The sequence below is a fragment of the Microtus pennsylvanicus genome, chromosome 6 (genome assembly GCF_037038515.1).
Source record: "Microtus pennsylvanicus isolate mMicPen1 chromosome 6, mMicPen1.hap1, whole genome shotgun sequence".
NCBI lineage: Eukaryota > Metazoa > Chordata > Mammalia > Rodentia > Cricetidae > Microtus > Microtus pennsylvanicus.
Window position 1 is genome coordinate 122,523,328 of NC_134584.1, and position 5,640 is coordinate 122,528,967.

Here is a 5,640-nt window from a genome sequence, read left to right on the forward strand (position 1 = left end):
CTCCACTGATTCTGGGCTGATGGTGAGGGAAAACACTGTGATGGTGGAGAATGGGAAGAAGCTGTTTATCTTCAAAAGCATGCCCTTAACGACCTACTTCCATCTGCTAGGCTCCAGTTCCTCAAGTTCCCACCACTTTCAGAAACAGCATCACCACCTGAGACGGAGTGTTTAACACCTGAACTTGTGGGGAGCTTTTTATATTCAAACCGTTACACATGAATGTCAGGTTTCTCCATTAAGATTACTGTTTATCTCTTTGTCGTTAGTGTTGAATGTGGAGATACTTTGAGACTATGAAACTATCTAGTTCTTACTGTAACTTCTCCCAACTCTAGCATCCACAACTATTCTTGCTTGAGTATAATAATTGTGAAATGGTGATTGATTTTGTCTGTGTTTATGAGTTGATGTTTCTGTACAGAGGTATCCAACCTTTTCACTTCCCTGGGACACACTGGATGAAGAAGAGCTGCCTTGGATCACATATTAAATCTACAAATACTAGTGAAATGTGGAGCTCAGTTGCGAAAGTCTTAAAATAATTGCGCAGGTCCCAACTATGTGATCGCTGATAAATGAATGTATCTAAGTAGTGGAACTTCATTGGTTAATTTTTTTTATAATAAATGTAAGAGGCAGACTGATGAGATGGCTCAACCGTTAGGAGCACTGGCTGCTTTTTTAGAGGTCTTGAGTTCAATTCCCAGCAACCACATGGTGGCTCACAACCATCTATAAGGGGCTCTGATGCCCTCTTCTGGCATGCAGGCATACATGCAGAGCAAGCAATCATACTTAAAAAATACATTTAAAAACAAATATAGGGCTGGAGAGATGGCTCAGTGGTTAAGAGCATTGCCTGCTCTTCCAAAGGTCCTGAGTTCAATTCCCAGCAACCATATGGTGGCTCACAACCATCTGTAATGAGGTCTGGTGCCCTCTTCTGGCCTTTGGCATACACACAGATAGACTATTGTATACATAATAAATAATAAATAGGTATTTAAAAAAACAAATATAAACTTAAATAAATATAAGAAGAGGGACACATGAAATTAGTTATATATTTTACATTGTATTTGATAAATCAGCTCATCAATATCTGGTTTGAATGCCAGTGAGATGGTTCAGAAGGTAAGGGTGCTCACTGCTGAGCCTGGTGACCTGCATTCAGTGCCCGGGATCCCATGTGGAAAAGAGCGAGCTGACTCCTGAGCCTGGGATTAAAAATGTCCACCACACCCAGTCATCTCATTTTTTGGGGACCCTATCTTCCATTGGGCTAGAACCGACTAGGTAGGCTGGGCTGGTTGGCATTAAGTGTGCCATATCTGCCTTTAAACAATTCCTATGTAGCCGGGCGGTGGTGGCGCACGCCTTTAATCCCAGCACTCGGGAGGCAGAAGCAGGAGGATCTCTGTGAGTTCGAGGCCAGCCTGGTCTACAAGAGCTAGTTCCAGGACAGGAACCAAAAAGCTACGGAGAAACACTGTCTCGAAAAATCCAAAAACAAACAAACAAACAAACAAAATTCCTATGCGTATGGATGTATGTGCTCCACAGGTGTACCCGGTGCCCTCGGAGGCCAGAAGAAGGCATTAGATCTGGAGCTGGAATTACAGAAGGTTGTGAGCCACCATTTGGATGCTGGGAACTGAACCCAACTCCTCTGCAAGAACAAGTGCTCTTATTGCTGAGCTGTCTCTTCAGCCCTGCCCTTTCCCCCGTTGCCACGAGTCTGGGTATCAAACTCTAGACCTCATGCTTGCATAGGAAGTGTTTTACCAATGGGGCTATCATTTTTAGCACACTTTAATGCAAAAATATGATACTCTTACATAAGAAAATGGATATACCAGCAGCACGGTTTCCAAGGATGTTAAGCATCTAAAAATAGACAGGCTCAGCAGCTTTCACCTATTGCGATCATATTTGTGCTTTTGCTTTAAATTTTGGCAACACCTGAAAACCATCCTAAGATAGTTGCTTTGAGTGCTGCTCCTTCTCTTCCAATTCCTGTAGCAGGCTTATATTGGTTGTTCTTGACAGTTTCAGGTTTTACTCGTTATTAGGGCTGTTACCGCTAGGGACCTGTATGCTATTTTCACTGTTACTTGTGAAAAGGTACTCGACAGCTTTTCTATGACCAGCAGGCACAGGGTGACTGGAAATTTCCACTGTCCTCTCCTGCCAGCATCTCCCACTTGTTCTATCAGTTCCTCATTTGAGAGATCTTCATCGTGATCTGTAGCAACTGGTCCCCATCGGCCCTAGGACCACTTCCAATGCTGCATCCTTAGCAAGGAACGTGTGTTTTATTTACTTTTGTTATTATGCATTGGTATTTTGCCTGCATGTGTGTCTGTGTGAAGTTGTCATGTAGGTTTGAGCTGGCGTTACAGTTGTGAGTTGCCATGTGGGTACTGGGAATTGAACCCAAGTCCTCTGGAAGAGCAGCCAGTGTCCCTAACTCCAAACTATCATTCCAGCCACAGTATATTCCAGCCATGTAGTATTATGTCTGGGAAAGACTCTGGGGCTGTACACACCGTTGTCAAGTCTTCCACACACTCTTGGTTCCCACTGGTTTGCGCTTCTCCCAAGCCCCTGCAGTGCTGTTCAGTGGCTGTGATGGTGTGGTTTCTCCCAAACTCCCCCGTCACCTTCACCTGCATCTCAACCATCTGGTGCTTCTATGATATGCTCAGAAGTTCTTCTCAAGCTTTGAGGTCTGAAGCGACACCTTGGCCCGGGGACTGGATCAAGACAGCTGTACTGTCATGAAGATATTCTCTTCTTCTTTTTTAAAAAATGATTTGTGATATATATATATATATGTTTTGTCTGCATGTATATCTGCACACCAGAGGAGGGCATTGGATCCCATGGAACCACAGTTACAGGTAGTTGAGAGCCACCATGTAAGTGCTGGGAATTGAACTCTGGACCTCTAGAAGAGCAGACAGTGCTCTTAACTGCTGAGCCATCTTTCCAGCCCTGATATTCTGTTCTTTGAAAAAAAAATTATGTGTATGACTGCCTGCCGCATGAATGTAAGTGCACTGTGGTCCTGATGCCGCTGGAGGCCAGAAGAGGGGGTCAGATCTGGAGCTGAGTTATAGATGGTTGTGAGCCATCATGGGGGCTCTGGAAACTGGACCAGAGTCCTTTGCAAGACCGTCAAATGCTCCTAACCACTGAGTCATCTCTCCAGCCCTTATACTCTATTTTTTCTATTATGAGAAAGATCACTCAAGTGTACTGGGTGATAAGTGTTGGGAGCAGAGCATGAAGGTCCTTGAGCCCACAGATCTCCAGAGAAATCAGCAGTGTTAAGCATATAGGATTGTCTTTCTGACGGGAAGATGGAAAACCTGTTCTTCCATCCAGGAAGCTGAGAATTAAGTGATTACAGTCTGATCTGTGTTATCCATTGGGCCAGACCATATCAAGCTCTGACAACCAAGTTTGGAGGTGACTAGTAATCTAAATGACCTTATATCCAGAGGCTCCCCATTCTCACAATCAGGATCAGAGTGGCTCATAGCTCAAATGACCTTTATGCTAAGTGTATGACTGAGACCAGGCCAGACCCTTAGACCCTTAAGCTAGTATAGGTAACCTATCTCTAGAACCCATCTTCTTGAAAAAAATGACATGCGCCCTGTGAGTAGAGTTTCAATGTAATTATGTTTCCTTGTACAATGGAGATTGTGTTACACCAGGAAGCTTTCAAAATTATGCTGGACTCACATACACTGGAATAAACCACCTATGATTAGACAGCCAGAAGACTGATACAGGTGGATGAAGTCAATATGCATTGGTTTCCATTCTTATCTCTTTGTGGGGTTCAGTTCCCTGTTTGACACCTGCAGGGACCCCCACACATAAGGTACCTTTTAGGATAGCAGTGCTTAGCTGGTGAGCAATGCTAGGATAAGCAATGCTTAGTTGGTGAGATTACTGTGGACATAGTTTTCAGTATCAGGGTGAAAAAAATACATGTGATCCACTCATAAAAGATGTCTCTGTCAACCCAAGCTTTTTTGTTTTAGTGTCAAACCTTAGCAAACTGGACATTGAGTACCATTCAAAGCCCTGGGGGTTTCCAAGCACTGCACTAGTAAGAACTTCAACTTAAAGCCCTGGCTGCATCTCCTTCAAGCATCAGCATTAAGGGATCTTTGGCTGTGTTTTTTCAGGCATTCTCTCCCAGTTCATCTATACTGAAAACTTGCCTGGCTGGGCGGTGGTGATGAAAGGCTTTAATCCCAGGCCTAGGGAGGCAGAGGCAGGCAGATCTCTGTGAGTTTGAGACCGACCTGGTCTACAGAGCTAGTTCCAGGACAGTCAGGGTTACACAGAGTAATCCTGAATAGAAAAACCAAACCCAAATCAAACCAAACAAACAAACAAAAACCAAACCGAACCAACAACAAAACTTGCCTGTACTGAATCTACCTCCCTCAATGGTACTTTTCAGCACTGTGGGCCACATGTCCCTGTTGTGTGGATTGTGCTTATCAGCTCCTTGAATTCCACAGACCACCATTTGAGAACTTTTTCCTTATTTATGCTGGAAAGTCATCCCATGGTTAGCTTTTGCCTGGATGATGCTGATAATTTTGTTGGCTTTGGTCTTTGAACTACATGCCCAACAACTGCTCCATGTTGGCCATTGGGCACTTCAAACAGAAAGTCAACAGAGAAGCTCCCAGGGGGTTAGCTATTTGTGAACTTACCTTCAGTTTTTATTATCTTGGGTGATTACTATTGTAGATACACAGAGGCCTAAGGTTTTGTGATTTGACTAAGTTTTTCACCCACTTTAAATTTTATCACTTGTAATTTGATGTCGAGGATAATTGCTTCCTTTCCTTTTGGCACCACGGGTGACAATGGCATCCAGGGGCCTCTCCCCAGGCATTGCTACCTTTGTAGTCATAGCAGCCTCAGTGCTTTCAGAGTGTTGTTAACTGTACGCTGGAAAACGCGTGTGCACGCAGATACCCATGAAGGACCATAAAAGGTCTTGTCTAAAGCTACTGTCCAGAAGCTGATTCATTCTGCACTCCCAGGAAGGCCTGATGTGTCCCTAGTGTCAAGCCCAAATTTCTGGACAGCAGAACTGCAGGCAAATGAAAACTGACGTGGTTGCCTATACCAACCAGCTAACCAATCAAATCTAAACAAAGGTCTGCGGTGGGGAGATGATGAGGCAAGATGTGTACCAAACAGTTCCTTTGTTCACGAGAGGTCGAAGCACGTCTAGACTGGAGGCGAAATACCGGGGAACACCTCTAAACTGTAACCCCACGGAAGGAGAAGTAGACTCTTATAAAAGAGTTTTTCAGTTCCATGAGTCGCTTCACGCCGAGGACCCGCCCACACCATTGTTGTCACTGTCGATACCAAATTTAAAATAGGCTTAAATGCTTTTGGTGCCTAGGTCAAGTTGGCTGCGGGTCACCTGTCATCAGCCATTGGGCAGCGTAAAGCGACACTCCTGATCAAGATCTTATAAACTACGGCTGCGAACTGGACACCTAAAAAAGAGGGTCCGAGCCACTACTGTGGCCTGCTGCGCAGGCGCGCACAGGGGCGTGGCGCACTATGACCCGCGTGCTGCGCGTG